The 20,384-nt window shown below is 40.9% G+C and overlaps 1 long non-coding RNA gene across 2 annotated transcripts in view; it reads right to left on the bottom strand.

Moving 5' to 3' along the window:
* Window positions 1-336: 336 nt before the first annotated feature.
* LOC147826899 (uncharacterized) overlaps window positions 337-20,384 on the bottom strand; it is a 34,551-nt gene continuing 14,503 nt past the window's right edge. The window contains exons 3-4 of one of the 2 annotated variants that reach the window (XR_015453390.1): window positions 15,287-15,355; window positions 337-6,407 (exon numbers count right to left, since the gene is read on the bottom strand). This is a non-coding gene — a long non-coding RNA (uncharacterized LOC147826899). The remainder of the gene's footprint in view (window positions 6,408-15,286; window positions 15,356-20,384) is intronic. The other variant, XR_015453391.1, reaches the window with a different exon arrangement.

Here is a 20,384-nt window from a genome sequence, read left to right on the forward strand (position 1 = left end):
TTCTGTGGTCTGGACCAATTGAGATTTTTCAGAAGTAGCCTGGAAAACCTTACAAGCCTGGCAAAAATAACAGGACCCACTTTCTCTTCTCTTTCTTCCCTGGATTCTTAGGACTATTTCATCGTTGAGGAAGTAGAGAAGTTACTGAGATCTATTGTTTTAACTACCTCAGCTGTCAGCTTCTTCTCTTGGTTTAGAAATTTATTTTCTCTGTTCTAAGTTGCCTTGATTCTTGCACACAGCAGGTTGATTTGAACATGCAAAGCTATGACAAAAAGTGCATGGGGAAATATCTTTAAATTACCTAAAGAAAATGTCAGTAAACCCAAAGGCGGCTTTCTTTTTTTTTTTTTTTTTTTTTTGCTTAAATTCTTTTATTCGTACATTTTAGGTATACAATACGTTTACATTTATCATTGGGTGCTTTTATCTGTACATGATGTATCTTAGTTCTTATTTTTTCCCTATTCCCTGTCCTTCCTTCACCCCCTCCACCCTTCCCTATTTACAAAGACTTTGTTTCCGTTTTTTCCTTTTCTCATAATTTTTCCTTTCCCTTCTTTCCTTTCCCCTTCCCCTCCACTTCTCCTAACCCTTTGGACCTTTTCTTCCTATTTTAAATTATCAATTATTCATTTTAATCATTGTAATACTTATTTACACTTTCAGTTTCTCACACCAGAGAAACTATTCGGTATTTACACATGTGCATCCTATTTATTTCACTTAAGAGTATGGCCTCAATGTGCATCCATTTAGCTATAAATGTCTCTAGTTTCTCATTCTTTATGGCTGAGTAGTACTGCATTTTATAATAAAACCACATCTTCTTTATCCAGTCTCCAGTTGATGGGCATTTGATCTGTTTCCTAGCTTTAGCTATTACAATCTGTGCCACTATAAACATGGGTACACATAGATCACTGTGGTATGATCCTTTTAATTCTTTTGGAAAGATCCCCAGCAGGGTAATAGCTGGGTCAAATGGGACCTCTAGTCCTAGTTCTTTGATTTCCACAGTGGTTGCACCAGTCTGCACTCCTACCAACAATGGAGAAGGGTTCCCTTCTCCCCAAACCCCCACCAGCATTTGTTATTGGGTGATTTCTTGATAGCAGCCATTCTTTCTGGGGTGAGGTGGAATCTCAGCGTTGTTTTCATCTGGATCTCTTGAATGACCAGTGATGAACATTTTTTTCATATATTTATTTACTGCTTTTACTTCTTTGTCTGAGAAATGTCTGTTCATTTCAGATGCCCATTTTTGAATTGGGTCTTTAAATTTCGGAGGTCTGATTTTTTGGAGTTCTTTATATATTCTAGATAGTTGTCCCCAAAGGTGGCTTTCATCCTCAGGGATAGTTATGTCCTGAGGACTCTGAGAAAGACCTAGAGCTGGCTTCTTCCCAGGGGTCTGGGGCAGCATTGGGTTACCCCACTTAGGTCTTAGAATGGGACCTGATGGGACCTTACAGCCTTCAGGAATGAATTAGTGGATTACTCCATTCATAGATTAATGGGTTAGTGGGTTCGTGGACAAAGGAAAAGTGGTTTTGCTGTAAAATCAAGTTCTCTGTCACACTTCCTCTTTCTTGCCCTCCCACCATGTCATGACCCTTACTAGGTGCCAAGCAGTTTCTGGTGCCATGCTCTTGTACTTTTAGAAGCGTGAGTTAAATAAGCCTCTTTTCTTCATAAATTACCCAATGTGTGGGATTCAATTCTAGCCACAGGAAATGAACTATGACACCAATCCTTTCCTATCCACTATTATTAGAGCTGTGTTGTTACACATTGCAGAGAAAGAGTCAACGTCCCATGTCAGATAGAGGGGAGGAGTGGAAAATCAGCCTTTGGAAGTCTTGGGAGGCTTTTCTTCTTACCCACATAGCAATAGCAATAGGCATGCTCTAAAAAAGTGATAAAGCTGTTGCAAACTAGGAATTGATGAGTGAGTAGAACTTGTAAAGTACATGTGTTGTTAGACCTCATTAATTCTGGGCGAGCACAGTGGCTCTGATGAAGGATGGGCTAACATTTGCATGGTGATTATTGAAAAGGGCTCTTGCCATGAAGAAATGTGAACAAGATGGCAGGCTGGAGGTTCAAAGTACCTCAAAGGGATGAAACCTATTTTTAAGCATTGTTGAGACTAAGGGAAACCCAGGAAGATCCAACTACTAAGGGAATTGATGAATAATTCCTATTTATACAGTAAAGTCTCAAAAGGAGTTCTTTCAAACCATACTTGCAGGAAACATCACTCTAGGTAGAATACACTTTTCAAGTTAAAAAACTGGATTTCCTTAATTTCTTAAAAAATACATTCATAAATGTAGACAGGCCTTTCCTCTATTGGCTGAAAATGCTGAGTTGGGTTAAAGTGAGATTGATTCCTATCTGAGGGTCAAGTCACGCATACAATGGGGCAGCGGGTGTGACTGTGCTCTGTACGAGAGCAAACTATCCTGCTGGGAAGACAGGAAGTAAAACAAGAGAAAAGGAAGTTACTCAGCAAAAAATTTGAAATATTATCTTAGACAGCTCAGGAGGCCAGAGCAAAATACTACCGGTGGACAGCTTATTCAACAGCAATTAATTTTCTCACAGTTCCAGAGCCGGGAAGCCTGAGATCAAGGTACAACATGGTCAGGTTCTGGAGAGGGCCCTTTCCTGGCTTGCAGATGGCTGCTATGTCTTCATGCACTCACATGGCCTTTCTTCAGGGCAAGCTTGTAAAGAGAGAGAACGTGCAACAAGCTCTCTGTATCTTCATGTAAGGGATGAATCCTGTCAGAGCAGGAGTCTGCCCTCATGACCTCATTTACTTTTAATCTCCTCCTAAGTTCTCATTTTCAAATACCATCACAGCAAGTAATAAAGCTTCAACATGTGAACTGGGGTGTGGGGCATAAATTTTCAGTCCATAACAATACTGAAGATTATAATTTTAGGAGATGACTGAAGCGAAAATCACAGAAAACTTATGAAATAGTTCAAAGGAAGGTGAGATCCCTTGGAGTGTGGGATGGTACTGTGGAAGCCAGAGAGTCTGAGCTGGAATCCCAAGGAAGAGTTGGGTTTCACTGGGGAAAGAAGTTCAGGAATGCATCTTAGGCACAACAGATGCATATGCCTCCAGGGAAAGCCTGGTTTACTAGAGAGGTTTGGACCATGGACAGAGAAGAGTAGCGATGGCCAGGACAGCAATAGCAGTGAAGTAGGAAAGAAGCATCATGTTGTGCAGAGGTGGGAGCCAAGAAAGGAGAGACACCATGATCCTGAGTTATAAGGACCCTCAACGGCTAGGTTGGGTTAGGCTGTTTTTTCACTGGTCATAGGGAAGGGAGCTCATGAAGATGACTGTCCAGAGAAATGGCTTGGCCAGGGCTGTGCAGGGTAGATGAAGGGGGCCTCAGGAGACAAGCAGATTGGGAAGGAGGCTACAGCTGTGTTCCAGCCCCCAGGAAAACAGATCTGGAATCAGGGTCTTGGATATTGCCATTACTTTTGCCATGTTGGGGGCACAAATTTCTGGCTTCATTTTGTCTCTCAGAATTGAAGGTGTTCCACAATCTGGTGGAGTGTGCAGAAATCCAAAGGACTTTCAAAATCCTTGTCTTGTTTGGACTCAGGAAACGAGAGAACAGCAAGAGGAGCGCCAACAAGAAGCCTCAAGACCAGACAGACCATGAGCAAATGCCTTCAGGTGTTGGAGTCTTGAGTTCTGATAAGCTGTGATTGAATTAGAGTTTACCACGGAAGCACATGGAAAGCACCCATTAGTGGAAATCTGTTTTTTCCTAACTACTCGGAAGCATGAAGACATTGAATCCTCCTATGCCTTCTTCCCCACACAGGAGAAGTGACCAAGGGAGGACAAAGGGAATTAGGATGATTTTGTAAGATTCACTTTTTCACTGAAAAAAAAGAAATCCCAAACCCAAACAACAACAATGAAAAACAACACTCATTTTCTATCCAAACGAGATATCACTGGATAGTTCTCTGAAAATCGTTTCACAATTCACATTTTTGGGCAAATACTCCTAAAATATATGACAGTTCTGCCCTTGAGAGCCCTGGTAAAGGAATTGCATTATAGTTGGCAAAGAAAGCTAGACACATCCTTTTAGGTGAAAGAGGACCTGATAAAGTCAGATTAGCCAAGCCCTTCACACAGTCCAAATCAAGAAAAAAGTCCAATCCAATAGCAAGTGGTATCTACCTTGGTTTTTTCTGCTAAAGTCAAAGTCTGTTATTTCAGTGCCCTAGATATAGCAGCAACATCGACACTCCTGAGCCCAAATATGGTGACTCCTGGGCAGTGATCCATGGTCCAGTCAGCCACAGACAAGTGGCTGATAACCATCTGGCTCAGGACTTGGGTACTGCTCTCAACTTGGCTTATCAGAAAAATACCATGATGAATTACCCCGTTCTACTTTGTGTTACAATGTATTCAGACTGAGACTGAAAATACTCTTTCTGCTATCTCTACGAAAGGGTCTGGAAGCATATTCCATAGTGGGGAGGAGAACAGCGGTGCATCCTGTCTGTCACTTGTCTCCTCACGGGTCTAAAATAACACTTAATACCACAGAGAGAGTCTCCTCTGTCTTGAGAGAGGTGGAGATTTGGAATAGGATATGTAAGTGGAAGCCAGTGATGGGAAATAATCATATCATCTCAAATTTACATGGCACCTGTGGTGGTTAATTAATTAATGGTCAGCTGGGGAACACCAGCTGAATAGTTAGTGTGGTTCTGGGCATGCATGACCCATTTAAGGAGGGTTGTTGTTGGGATGCTATAAAAGAACAGATGGGAAGGATTTCATGCTGATTTCCCTCGGAGAAGCTCTGGCTGAGCTCTGCCTTTGCCAAGGATAGCTTTTGTTCTGGTCTTTGCCTTGGCCTTGACCATCGCCTCCTGACCTTCAGCACAGACAGTTCAGCTGGGGGCTCTCCCCTTGGCCTTTGCCTTGGGCATCATCTCCTGGTTCTCAGAGCAGATTCTTTGACTTCCATCCTCAGCCCTTCAGCCAGCCAGCCCTTGGACTTTCCAGTGCAGACTCTTCAGTCTTCCATGGCAGATTCTCGGCCTCCTGATATGGACTTGCATGGGACCTTGCTGTGGGCTCCAGGCCCCTGGCTGGATTCCTTGGCTCTTTATCTTGCAGACAGATCTCTTGCACTATTCTACATTTGACTCTGTGGGCAAATATTGTAAGCTACTCTTCTACATCTGACTCTAGTAAGATACAACATGTAGAAACCCCTTCACTTGATCCCATAGGGAAAGGGAGGTGTTATTCATTCCACTTTGTAGATGGAGACAAAGACATTCCCAAGGAGGTTCAGTGTTCTGCTCAGGTCACATAACTTGTGAGTGGCACAGCCAGATGCAAGCTGAGGTCTTCTGATTCCTGTCCACAGTCTTTCTGAACATTAAAAAGAAGGCTCTGTAAAAAGGAATCTAGTTCCTTCTCTGAGTAACTGTAGAAATGGTTGTTTTAACAGTCATATGTAAGACTGTTTTATCTGATTTTGATTCAGGTGACAATCATTATTTATAATTAAAGATTCCTAACTTTCTGCTACTTCCAGGGCAGGCCGAAGAGAAAAGGAGAGAAATTCTGAGCTGCATTATAGCCTGGCTCTTTCATTCCTTCACTGTTCTACTTTTTAGGATAAATTTCTCTTCAAGTCCTACTTCTCCCTCAGGTATGCAAAATATATGTGAAACTGTTTCTAAACAATTTACCTACGTGTCATATTTTAAAAATTAATTTTATTGGTACATTTTAGGCATACAATATAATGACATTCATCTTTGGAAATTTGCACCTTTACATAATCTGTCTTGGTTATTTTTTTCTCCATTCCCCTGCCCTCCCTTCAACCCCTCCACCCCTTCCTATTTACAAAGACTTTGTTTCCATTTTTTCATTTTCTCATATTAATTCCATTCCCTTCGTTCCTTTCCCCTACCCCTCCCACTTCCTCTTCCCCTTTGCCCTTTTTCTTCCTATTTCACATTATCTATTTTATCTTTTAGTCCTCATTTACACTCCTAAATGTCATATTTTAAAACCATTTACTAAGTGAATGCTCATTTATCATCCCCCGCCATTCTGAAGGAGGAAGGGGCAGGTGAGGAGAATGCGTAGCCAGACCTGTCATTCTCTTACCAAGTTCACAGAATTTGCTTCTCTTACAAGTTCTGTAGAGAGAGCTCTGCTTGCTCTCCAGCCAAGAGAAGAGTGGCAAGCATGAGCAGCAGGAGGACCTGCAGGATGCAGAACTGGAGAGGCAGTGGTGAGGGCTTTCTGGAAACTCCACTTCTCAGGTGAAGACCTCCATGAGGAGATAGGCTTAGGGGTGCATGAGCCCTCCTGGCACCATCTGGAAAGGTTCATAAGAAGTGACACTAGTGAAAGATTAGCAGATTCTATGAAGTGTTATTTATACCAGTGTTAACTGTCAATGTGATCATTGTACTGTGGTTATATGGAATATTAATGTTTGATGAATCTGGGTGAAAGAATTCTTTTACTAATTTTGCAATTTTATGTAAGTAGGAAATAATTTCAAAATGAAAGGTTTGAAAAAGGAAAAACTGTAATGTTAAAAACCTACAAATACTGTAAGATTCCCTAGGGTACAAGAAATAATTGGGGTAGGGTAAGGGAAGTGAGGACATCTTCATAGAGAATGGGATAATGAAAAAGTCCTACAGGCAGAAGCAGATACTTGATATTGCTGGGTAAATACAGCATGGGTTATCCACATGTGCTTTATATGGTTATTTTGAGTTTAAGTGGAGTTGTGCATATAAAATGGCTACAACAGTTTGGCCCATATTAGGGACATGAAAATGCTAGGCACTGTCATTGTCATCTACATTGTAGACATGGTTGTTGAAGCTGGGGAAGCAGAGAGGTGCTCTGGTTGTATAAACACATTCCACTTGGAAATCTTCACATCCGCCCATACTTTATCCCAGCGAAAGACCTCTCAGTGTGTCTTATACTCAGCTCCACCCCAGTTTGTTAGGAAATAAAAAAGAGGATTAAGAATACCAGAAAGAGTGAATGAATTTGAGTTTAGTAAATTTTGGATAGAAGAGGTGTTTGAGAGCAGAGAAGTAGCTGAATCACTAGCGAAAAGAGGAGAAATGTTTTGCATAGAACTGGAGTGGCTCAAAGAGCAGCTAATGATTTTCCCCAAATGGCGCTTCTCTGGAGAGAACAGCATTCACACCCAGGGTGGCCCCCTTATCTCGCAGCAGCTAGTCCTGCACTGCACTGCCTGCCTGCTGTCTAGAGTAGACCCAACAGGGAGGCTGCATAATTTAACTTTGAAAATACATGAGGTGCTAAAAAACAATTCACATGCATTAATTGCTCTAGGATAGCTACACACATAGAGTAGGAGAGATGGTGCAAAGCAGGATACACCACTGCCCTATCTGCAAAGGGTTGCAGTAGGGTTGGTTCTCTGCTGGTGCCCACTCAGCTGGTAGGCAGCTTCTCCCACACAGGCTTGGGAGTACGCACACAGCACAGGCAGAGCGACTGTTGCTCTGCACACCAGTTTCTCCCTCTGTGCAGCCTTGGCTCCCTGCGGGGGAGCGACCAGCCTTACAAGTCCCCGTCTGATTGTGCAACTCCATTTCCACTGCCCTTTGCACACCCAGCACTTTCTACCCTCAGTTCCTGCCTCTCCTTTGTGGCGGGGGATGGAATTGGTCCAGTGCCTCAGATACTTTCTGCTGACGGTGAGAGAGAGGTACCTCAATGCCCAGCACTCCCCTCCCCAACACTCCCCCCCTCCTTCATTTGCTGATCTTTGAAATTCCTTAGTAGAAGAAACAGACATGGGGTAGGCCAGACATTGAAAAAAGAACAATGAACTTGAAAGGCTTGGATTTTTGTTTTTCTCACTTACCCTGGAGAGTCATTTGACTCTCCCAGGGATAGGCTTTGCTTGTCTAGAAAAGAGACTGAAACTTTCTCTGAGTGTCCCAGGAACCTCTTTGATGATTGGATGACCTAACAATGTTTGGTGGCATCATTATCATGAGAGCCTTAATCGAAGTACTCATTCTTGGCACAGGAATATGCTGAAATTAAAAAGATTGAAATAAATCAATCTGATGGGACAGAGAATTGAATGCTGGCTCTATCACTCAGTGATACAGTTGAAATAAAAGTGAAAATGAGAAAAGACTGTAGTGTTTTTATGTTATCAAACAATTAATCTTTGGTGTTGCTTATTGCTGTGGCTTGGGTAAGTGTCTCCTAAAGGCCCATGCATTAAAGGCTTGGTCCTTGGCCTCTGGTGCCAGTGGGAAATGGTGGGTACTTTAAAAGGCAGGGCCTAGTGAGAGGTTTTAAGGTGACCAGAGCAAATCTGAGAAAGGAACTGGGGAACTCTGGCCCCTTCTTCTCTCTCTTTTGGGCCCTGGCCACAAGGCTTTGCCAAGACCTGCTGCCATTATACACGGCCTTGCCACAGTGACAAAAGCAATGGGGCCAACCATTCATAACCTAAAACCTTCAAAGTTGTGAGCCAGAATACACCCTTTCTTTTTATAAGCTGATTTTCTAATTATTTGTTACAGTACTGAAAAGCTGATTAACACACTTTTAAAAATTGGGTTATGATTGATCCTTTTTTCCTGCATCCCACAAACTCTATAAGAGAGACCAGGAAAATAAGATCAGAGCAGATGTCCCCCCAGTTCCTGGCTTCTGGAGTCTCTTGTTCACATTTATGGGAGGCCAGGTTATAGTCATGTCTTAATCCCTGCAATAAGAGGCTGAAAAGGAAGTGATATATATGAATCGGACTCACCACACAGATGTTTGAACATGGGAAGTTTACTATGAAGAGTTATTAACTAGAACAAGACATTGAAGCAAATGTGGAATTGGTTAGTACAGAGGAAAGAGAATCCTAAATAATATGGGATTTATAGGGAAAAGAGAGGCAGACCTGCAGCTGAGGTACCTAAGACAGTCTGCAACATTGCACAAGGAACAAGGGCTCCAGACCTGGCCCTGTGACTCACTAGACACAGACATCAGCAGGTCCTCAACCCTCACAGCTACATAGCAGAGAGGATTTTGAATGTTCCCAATACAAAGAAATGATAGCCATCTGAGGTGATGGATAGATATGAACTTACCCTGATCTGATTGTTACATGGTATGCATGTACTGGAATGTCACACTGTGCCTTCTACATGAGTAAATACTGTACACACACACACAAACTTCCATAGCTTCAAATTGAGATGTATGTGCTCCTCTCTCATAGGCCATTGTGAGATTCAAATAAAGAAGATGAGAATTGTGTGAATATCGGTAAGAGGAGCAGCAGCGTCAATACAGTGTCATGTTTAAAGCATGGGCTCTGGTGCGTGGCCTTGATTTTCCAGGTGTAATGAAAACAATTCATTACCCACCATTGTGAATAGTCAGTGAGAACCCCACTCTCCAAGTTCGGCCACGTATGCTAATTGTTGTCATTCACTCCTACTGCAAAGTGGCTTCAGATAAAACAGTTGAGTGTTTACTTCTCCGTGGCTGTGTCACTCACCTGTCTTTGGAATACTCACTACTCTCTGCTCACATGGTGTTAAGTGTGGCACTGGAGGCCTAGGGTGGAGATCACTCGGAGAAGCGGGGATATAATCCTTCCAGGGTGTGGTGCCTTGGAAGGAAATGCCCCTTTTTCCTCAAGAGCAGAAAAGCTGCCTGCATTCTGTCTGATTATGGCTGCTGTAAAGTCAGCCCAGTGTGCCTTCCACCCCTACATTTTATTGCTCATGCTTCTGAGTATTCACGTTCTGAAGAAAGTTTTACTTTTAAAGAAAACTTGACAGCCTGAATTTCTCAAGCATTTTTCTGGAGGAAAGGATTGAGGTTTTCTCTGTTTGCCTTAATACAACTAAGAAGTTTGCAAACCACTAATAACACTTTGTTCACAAGGAATGGGGATGGGAGCCAACCCAGGACCCAGTGGGCTTTGGTGGCTCCATCTGTGTTTGCATTGCAGACTACGGGGAGGAGACAGCAGCTGGAACCAGGGTATGGCTGGAGCCCACGGTGCCTGCAACAGCCTTTGGAATGCTTTGAGTATGGTCTCTGTGTCTTTAATCTTTCTCATTGAAGGATGATGCACCCTGGACTATTGACATCTGCTGGGTCATCTCTGAGTGGGGGCCTGTTCTTGCTTTGTAGGGTGTTTAGTAGCAATCCTAGCCAATACCCATTGGATGCCACCTCCCTCTCCATGGGTAAAAATGTCTCTAAAGTTGTCACATCTTTGGGGACAAAATTGGTCCTGGTTGAGAACTGAATTATAAACATTAAGAAACTTCCAGAAGTAAAACTCTCACCAATTTAAATGGAGCCCAATCTCTTGACCAGCACTCAAGACTCTTCACCAACATCACTCCTCTTCCAAGGCAAAGCCCAGTCCCATCAAATAGAAAAAGGAGCAATAAGCATGGACAAGAATTTCAGAAAGCAATAAAGTAAAAATATGAGCATGCTTTGGAAATCAGCCTATTAAGAAAGATAAATGAAAACAGTGATCTATTTTTATCAGAAAATTTAAAAGATCAAAATGTTAGTTATGAGAGCTATAAGTATAGGGAGGTAGTACACTATCTTTTTTTTTTTTTTTTGGTACCAGGGATCGAACTCAGGACCTTGCACTTGCAAGGCAGACACTGGAACCACTGAGCTAAATCCCCGGCCTACACTATCTCTTGCTACAAATTAAAGAAAGAACAACTTCACAACCTCTTTCTAAATTCTAAATGCATGTATTTGGCCACTCCATGTACAGGAATATGAAAATATCCTATAGATACACCCATAAGACGTGTAAGAAGAGGGGTGTGCAAAGATATTCACTAATGTGCTTAGTTAGCAAGACCTGAACCCTCACCCAACTCTCTATCAGCGTGAGGAATGGGCAATTAAATTGTGCAATTGTATGGAACACTCAATAATGGACTAAAATACAACATAGTTAACATATGTGGGCTAAAACAGATGGATTTATGAGATCTATGAAGAGAGAAAGGAAGATGTAGAGCCGTGTTTGTGGTACGTGTCTCTGAGTGTCTTTGTGTATATCCATGAGCATATTAGGATATTGCTGGAAAATGACATGCAGGCTTCGCTAAGTTGGCATCTGAGGGAGGAACGATTGGAACCTTAATTGCGAAGAGAATTTTCTTTGTCCTTGGACTTAAAAATGTACATAATATATATATAAATATAAGAAATTTTATTTATTAACTATATATAAAACAACACATGATATAGTTGTAAAATATTGTATCTTTATATATAGGACATCTAAACATACATATGATATATAACATATACATACCCGCAGATTTAAAAAATCACATGTGTTGTTTTTACTTAAACAAGACATTAAAAATAATCAGAAAGAAGCCTGGAGGAGGATTCTTGTGACTGTGTACAGGTTGCCACTGTCCTCTGGGTCCACCGTGTGCCTCACTAGTAGTCCCCACTTTTAATTATCAAATTAAAAATTATCAAATTACTCACCTCTTGTGAGTTCATGTTTAATTATTCATGTATCTCTATTCTTCCAACTAAATTCTTGAATGATTTAGACTTTTGCTTTCCATATAATTCTTTTGCAGTCTTAAAAATAGTAAAGGCTCATGTGATGTGTACATGGAATATGTCTTCTTAATAATGCTGATGTGCTGAGCAGAAATGATCAAATTCTCCACCATACCCGGCACCGAGAGACTGAGAGCTGAGAGGAAGATTATCAAGGGGAAGACTGGACAGCAGGAAGAGAGGCCACTTCCGGACTCTCTAGGGACAAAAGTGAGGCCCAGGGAGACAGAAGGAGTCACCTCCAGAGCTTGAACTCCTCAGCAGTAGGACTGGGACAAGAACCCAAGCCTCAAATAGCAACAGCAAAACAGTCTCTACCCTGAGGAGGGACAGAAAGAACAAGTAGATAAAATTATTGGAAAAGGGATGTTTTTGTACACTTGTCAGGTACTATCAGAAAGTGCAGATCTCATAGTCCTGTAACTTTCCCTAGCGTGTAAAGTGCATCTCCTTCTGTCATCTCTCATAAGAATTCCCAGTTTCCTGGGAGGCACAGGAATCTTAGCAGTTTGTATTTTTTTAAAAATAAGCAACTCAAGTAAATCTTATAATTAATTAATCTCACAAAATGCTGCTTCATCTTACTACAATCTCAAAACAAGCCATTGAGGTAAGTCAAATATACAGTATATTGTTTATCCTCATTGCACAGATGAGGAAACTGAGGCTCGCAGAGTTTAAGGGACTTTTTCTTAATAGTACAATATTATCAGTGAGCTTCCACATTCTTTTTATTAATGTAGCTCTCTCTCTTTTGGAGTCTAACAATAATAACTTTCAAAAATTAGAAAAATAATGCATGAATGCTAGAATATTTACATCTTAATTAAAATTGGGAAATGTACTCTTGGATGAAGTCCTGTTCTTTAGGTCATGAGGAATGAAGGTTACTGAGTGTGGAGATGAATAGGAACCTAATTGCTTACGTAGATTCCACCCAAGTCTTCCTGTTTAAGAATAAAAACAGAATGAAAAGGAGAAGGGAGAATTTTGCAAGTCAATAAACTCATCTTGATCTGCCACTAATTTATTTTTTCCTCAACTAACAGGCTTTTTCTAAGACATTGTAGGAGGAAGTAATTGTATGAGTCACTCATCTGAAAATAAAAAGGGCATTAATAATGAAAACAATTATTTAAGGAGAAAAGGGGAAGCAGTATTTTGAAACTACACATGCCCCCAAGGAATTAGGACAGAGATTGGAGGCTAAAAAGGATTACCAAGAGTAGAGGAAACTACCTTCAGTTCATCCCCAGGAAAACTTCTGTGGCTTTCCCTCTCTATCTTCAATGTAGAGTCAGATTTTGGATACTCAGAACCCTTCGGAAATTAGCTGTTTCTGAAGGGCTAGTTTTTTTACTGTAATAGCTGATGGTCTATGACTTTAAGCACCAAAATATGAACCCATGCCAGCCTTTTTGGATGGAAATCTAGTTAACATGCATCTTTTCAGCCTTGTGTATGGACTGTGTTTAGCAGAGTCTAACTTTTTCATAATGATGAGAGTCATTGCTAGAAACACCAGTCCTGGGGTCACTGCTATATAAACAATGATTTCCACCAAGATCTGAGGAAGTACCTTTGAAATTATGGAGATGATCTTGTTTCTCAACTAAAACTGAATGGTCTTACATTTATGTGCTATTTTTTAAAAGTGAGTTTTTAATTTAAAAAAATTTCCAGTATCCAATATCTTGAAGTGCTGGTAATTTTTTTCGTATCTCTTCTCCATAGCTAGGTTGGAAGCTCTTTGAAGGAGAGGACTGTACACTGCTTCTGAGTTACCCATTGCACACTGTCTTACATAGAGCACTACTTATGACACTGGCAAGAGGGAGATGTGTGAGCCAACTGGAAAGGCTTTAAATCCTTGAGGTGAGTGGCTTGAGAGGACACTGAATGAAGACTGAAGGGGTTTCCCACACTGAAGACCACAGAGGGCCAACTTGAGAAGATGCCAGGCTGGGGTACATTAAAGATAAGCAGAATAAATCACCAAAAAAGGTATACATTATGGGGAGACTTTTCACTTTTCAGGATAGGAATATTTTTGGTCAAATAGACACCCATTCTCTCCAGATGGAATTGCAGTCTGTAGATTGGACAAAACTATGACCAAAATCCCAAATGAGATTTTCAAGGGCCTTTTAAAAAATCAATTTGAAAATTGAAATAGGAAGGTACGGTCAAAGAATTTTCAAGACATTTCTGAATATGAAGAATAAGGAAAAGAGATGTAATCAAATTTATGAAACTGATGTGGTTATGAAAGTATAGTATTGAGACAGAGATAGACCAGATTGATAGAACAGAGAGCCATAAAATAGGTCCAGTGTGGAAAGCTGATTTATGACAGAAATGAATGAAAGATCAATGGCAAATAAATGGGCGTAAAAGAAAATAATTGCCCAAAGATGGGAGAGTGGACCTTGATCTAAATATAGGGTGATACCTTCCTGTTCATGGAAAAAAATAAGATTTCTTTTTAAAATTAATTATATTGGTGCACTGTAGATATACAGAATGATCACATTCATCATAAGGAATTTGTACCTGTACACAAAATATCTTGATTTTTCTCCAACCCTTTCCCCTCCTTTCAACCCCCTCTTCTCTTTATTTACAAAAACTTTGTTTCCATTTTTTCTTTCTATTCTCTTTTTTCTTTTCATTTCCTTCCTGAAAAATAGACACTGAAAAATATGAAAGTTTAACCAAATGAAGAAGTTATATCAGCAATGGATGCCTTAAAGCAGGAACAGAGACGTTATGCTAGTGAATATTTTAGACTTTGCAAGCCACAAGGTCTCTCTCACGTATTCTTCTTTGTCGTAGTGGTGTTGTTTTTACAACTGTTTGAGCATGTAAAAGCCATGCAAAGCCCAAAGGCCATGCAAAGTTGGATTTGGACAGCCAGCTGTAAGTTGCGGCCCTTTGCTTTAAAGAGAGTGAGAAGACACACACCGGGAAAAGACATTTTCAGCACATCTAACAGCTAACATCTAGGAGAGAATTAGTTCAGGTTAATACTATGTAAAGATTTCCTATTAATTTTTAAAAAAAGGACTAGTAGAAAAATGTGCAAAAATTATGCATTTTACAGAAGTGGAAGACATTTACCCAGAAAACATATGACAAAAATACTTTCCTCCATAGCAATCAATATTTAGGGTAGGAGTTATAACTCAGTGGTGAAGCACTTGCCCAGCCTGTTTGAGGCCTTGAATTTAAACTCAGCACCACACACACACACACACACACACACACACACACACACACACACAGAGGCTTTTCAAGTTAGATGGTCTCTGCTGAAGTTAGGTATAATTTTACACTTATTTGTTAGTTAAAAATTAAGGCATCAGACTTTACCAAGTGTTGGAGAAGATCTAACACACTGTTGGTCCTGCAGTAAATTGGTTCAACTACTTTGGAAAACAACTCGATAGACAATTCAGCTTTTATACATCTACGGACTCAGCCTGCTCACTCCCACTAAGTATACACCCAGGAGAGGGTCTTGCTCATGTAATATAGAGGACATGTACAAGAATATTCAGAGCAGTGTTGCTTGGGGTGGTTTTAAAAATGGAAACATCAGACCTGGGGATTTAGCTCAGTGGTTCTGCCGCCTGCCTCACAAGCGCAAGGTCCCGAGTTTGATCCCCAGTACTGAAAAACAAAAACAAAAACAAAAATGGAAGCATCGAAATACCCCTTGTATTGGTTTCCTCTTGTTTTTCTAACTAGTTACGGTAAACTTGGAAGCTTAAAACAACACAAATTTGTTATCCTTTAGTTCTAGAAGTCAGAATTCCAAAGGGGTCTCACTGAGCTATCTTAGGGTGCTGGCAGAGATGTATGTGAATCTGTCAAGGAAAATCTGTTTGCTTGCTTTTCCCAGCTTCTAAAACCACCCACGTCCCTTGGTTCATGGCCTGGTTCCAGTTTTGACACCAGCCACGGCTGATTCACAGTTTCTTGTGCTGGGTCACTCTGACACAGATTCTTCTGCTTTCTGCTTCCATATTTCAGGATCATTGTGATCACATTGGAGCTCCTGAGTAATCTGGAATAATCTCCTCATTCCTGGGTCAGCTGATTACCAATTTTAATTCCATCTGCAATTTTAGTTCCTCACTGTAATGCAACATAACGTATTTCCAGGTTCCAGGGGCAAGAAGATGGCATTTTTAGGGGCACTATTATTCTGCTTGCCCACACAGTTTGAGAGGAGAATGCATAAATAAATGTTGCAGGATATACAACAGAATATTATACAGTAATACTACAATAAAATATATCTTAAAGCAACAATATGAATTAACCTTCAAACTAGAATGTTCAAGAGAAAAGAAAGCATTTCACTAAACTATGGAAAGTGTTATATTGCTTTTGGGATTTTTTTAAGATTTGGATCCTAATTTTATTTATACATTAAAACCAAACAAAGATAATACCACAAAAAGACATTATATCCTTCTTAATACATCCCCAAATTATAAGAATTAAATAATATAGTTGCTCCGTATCCATTTTGGGTTCTCTGCTATCTACCTGATTACTTAGGCCCTAACTCCTTGACTCAGCTTCACATCTCACTACCATGCCTCCCAGTGCATTGGTAAATCTTTTTCATATGCCTTCAAAATATACCCTGAATTTGACCACCGGTCCTGTTTCTACTGCTGTACTATGGATTAACTTCATGGCCCTTAAACTCATTTTCCTGCTTTTACCCTTGACTATATAATAATTTACCCATTTGCACGGTGCCCTTTCTAATGCATGAGTCAGATCTCAACATCCTATTGCTTAAAGGTTTCAGTGACTTCTAATTATAACCAGGATAAAATCTTTAATCCTTACCAAGGCCTCTAGGGTTCCACAGAGTGTAGCCTCACCAACCTACCTCAATTCATTTCTCTCCAACCCACCTGCTTGGTTCCTCCCCGGCTACAATGGTCTCCTCTCCATTCCTAAAATTAGCTTTTTCACCTCTCATCCTTGAACTCTTCAATTACAGTACATGCCCCCAGATCTCCAGAAAGCTGCCTTTCAAATGTGAACACCACCACCACAGGCCCCCTTTCTAGCTCGGTTAAAGCAGCAGTTCCAATTGCTCTCCACACCACCTCATTTCATAAAATGGCTTCTGTGTCTGTCCATAGGTACATAGTAGTGGGTAAAAGTGTAGTCTCAGGACAGAGTCTTGCTGTATGACAATAGATACTTATAAACTAAATTAAACTTCCAAGGCTCCCCTTTCCTTATTTATAAAATGGGAAGAGTGGTGGGTATCTCATAATTCTCATTATGAGAATTAAATGAGTTCACACATAAAGTACCTAGGACAGAGTCCTGCACCTATTCATAGTAAGCCTTCCTATGAATGTTGACTCTTCATATTGACCATCATCTTTTCTTAGAGTGTGAGAATCCTGATAGCAGGAACTTTTGCTTTTTGCTACATATCTGGACCCTAGAATGCAGTAAACTGTTCATAAATATCCAGTGCCAGCCCACCCATCTGAAGTATGGGTCCAGCTAGTCAAACATGGCAGCTCGCTCTGCTCACTGCACCAGCCGTTCTGTTCCCAGGACACATTGGGCAAGCTCACACCTGGGGTCTTTTCTGGAGCTGCTCTTTGCTTCTTTCCGTATTCACAGTGATGACACTACAATCTCATCTGATACCCATGAATCTGACCACTCTAATCCTCTAACCTGCCCCCAGTGCTTCTTGACACCCTTGATTCCTTCACCATGCTCTAGTTGTTTCCCTTTCCCACAGCCCTTAGCACTGCCCAACACATTACATCATGAATTACACTTTTTGTGGCTGTTAGACAAACCCTAAGGTGACCTGACACTCTGTGCTTCTTGCCCTCTGGTATTCACTTCCTTGTCTGCCCCTCTGTCTTTGGATATCAGCAGGACCCATGACTTTTAATGAACAGAACTGGGCAAAGGGGATAGGGTGTCACTCCTCCAACTCCATTCTATTATATAAGACTCTGTCTTGCTATCAGATATTGCTACATTCTGACTCTCTGATGTTGGCTTTGAAGAAAGAGGTTGCCATGGATATTAGAGCCAGGAAGAAATGGATTCTGTCAAGAACTTGAATGAGACTGAAAGAGGACCTTGTCCTGTTCAAGGCTCCAGATGAGAACCCAGCCTGGGCTGGTACATTTACTGAAGCCTTTTAGAAGACTCAGCTAAGTCCTGCCCAGACTGCTGAGCTACAGATGCTGTGGGACAATAAATATGTCTTGTTTTAAGTTCCCAAGTTTGTTGAAATTTGTTATGCAGCATTGGAAAATGAATACATTTTTATTATATGTTTCTCCCTAATGAAATGTAAGCTCCATGAGGGAGAGATCTTTTCTTAGTCATCTTCACCAATTTAGCCCAATCTCCTAGAACAATTACACAGTAGGACTTCCATAGATACTTGTTGAACAGATACAAGAAGAAAAAAGGTTTAAGAACATTTAAACAATTTAGCAAAGAAAAATGGTCAGTAACCAGAAAAGTGCAAATGTTTAAGCTAATTTTCTTTAGTTTTTATTCCTATCAAATGCAAATACTACAGGTACAGTTGTGATTATATTTGTAGATTAGTCCCTTGAGTAAAGGAGCAACATACAGTTCTCAGAGGGGCTCAATTTATAACATGTAACTCTATAGAGAAATAAATGAAAATGATGGTATAAGTTGGATTACACAGTTGTAAGCTGCACAGACATGTTTCTAGGTATATACATGTGGTTATCTTGTATTTTCTAAAATTGCTATCATCTAATTGTAGGACTTTGAAAATCAGATGAAAATCAATAAGATTACGATTTTATGCAAAGATGTTTTAAAATCTCAAATTTGTTTGTTATGTGAATGTGTACATTTTTGTTTCTATTTCATCATGCTTTGTGTTCAGTCCTTTTTCAATTATGAATGATCTAGCTTTTAAAACTAAAGCAGGCCTCTGTACCACCACTCCAGAGCACGGCATGGGTGCCAGTACACCCCCACAGCTGTGCCAAGCCATTACCTGGATCCACACTGCAGAGTTGCAGGGGTCAAAAAGGACATTGTTCTGAGCTTGAGAAGACAGAGTAGAAGTGAACAACAGAAAGAGGGACTCTCTGAGGCCCCTTGATGAAAATTAAAACCCACTGGGAAAGTGAAGAAAATCTCTGCAATAAAGGCACACCAGACCACCTTAGTTGGGGGAGCAGCAATGGGGACCAGAGCAGCCTGACTGCAAGCAGATCCCAGCCAGGGCTTTGCCCCAATCCCAGAGGCTGGGGCACTTTGGCTCAAGCCAAGGGCCTGACTGGAAAAGAGCTACACAGGCACACAAGCAACAGCCAGAGGTTCACCCCAATACCATCAGTAAGTGCATGAGACCCTAGCGAGAAGCTTGCTCACAGAACAGGAACTGGGGTGCATGGCCCTCAGCCAAAGTCCCTCCCAGACAACAGCTACATAGGGGCCCTAGCCAGTGGCAAACCTAGATATCATCCCAAGTATGCACAGGCCCCAGCCAGAAGCCCGCCCAGACAACAGGTCAGCTCAGGGATCCAGAAGGCCACCTATCTGAACCCAGGAATTAGTGTACTGGTGAGCAGCAGAGAAAAGGCAGCTCTGTGGCTTGCTGAGAACTGAAGACCACTGAGTGAGCAAAAAGTTGCCTCAACAAAGGCACAGCAGGCTGCATCTGTTGAAATGATAATACATGTAAACAAGTCTCAAAACCAGACTTCCAGATCACCTAAAGCAACCCCAAAGGGAAATGAGATGGAACAATCTGATACTCATCTGGTTCTCATCTGAACTCATTGAACTGGCAACAAAAGAGGATCTGGAAAACATGAAAGAAATAATTTCTCAGATAACAGCAGAGATTGTGCCCATAGTGCAAGACATGATTGATAAATCTACAGAGGACACAGATGAAAAATGGAGGAGCTGAGAAACATGATGGAATCCCAACATAGGAAACAAATGTGATCCATGAAACAGATGCAAAGAGACTACCAGGAGATTAAAAACTCCATTGAAAGTCTATGCAGCACAATGAGCCAATGTGAGGACAGAATTTCAGATATAGAAGAAAAGATTGCAATTAGTGACGAGGAAGAGAAAAATTTCTTTAAAATAGTAAGGGACCATGAGAAATCAATCCAGCAGCTGCAAGTTGATACAGAGAAGAATAACATAAGACTGATTGGAGTCAAGGAAGAAACAGGAGAGAGTGCAGACCACATAAAAAAACTGTTCACGGAAGTGATGGCAGAAAACTTCCCAAGCAGGGGAAAAGAACTTGACATACAGATAAGTGAAGAATATAGGGCTCCAACTGAACTTGATCAAAAACAATCTACACATAGGTATATAATAGTTAAGATTCCAGACACCCAACAGAAGAACAAAATTCTACAAGCAGTTAGAGAAAAGAAACAAATCACATACAAAGGAAAGCCCATCGGAATCACAGAAGACTTCTCAATACAAACTCTCAAGGCAAGAAGAGCTTGAAATGAATTATTTCAAGCCCTAAAGGAAAACAGCCTCCAACCCAGACTAATGTACCCTGCAAAACTATCTTTCAAAATTGATGGAGAAATAAGATACTTTCATGACAAAGAGCACCTTAGGAACTTCATGAATACCAAACCAGCAAACCAAAAAATTT

The sequence above is a fragment of the Heterocephalus glaber genome, unplaced genomic scaffold (assembly GCF_053883595.1).
Source record: "Heterocephalus glaber isolate CG9 unplaced genomic scaffold, H.glaber_assembly_v1.0 deba00001460, whole genome shotgun sequence".
Classification (NCBI taxonomy): Eukaryota; Metazoa; Chordata; class Mammalia; order Rodentia; family Bathyergidae; genus Heterocephalus; species Heterocephalus glaber.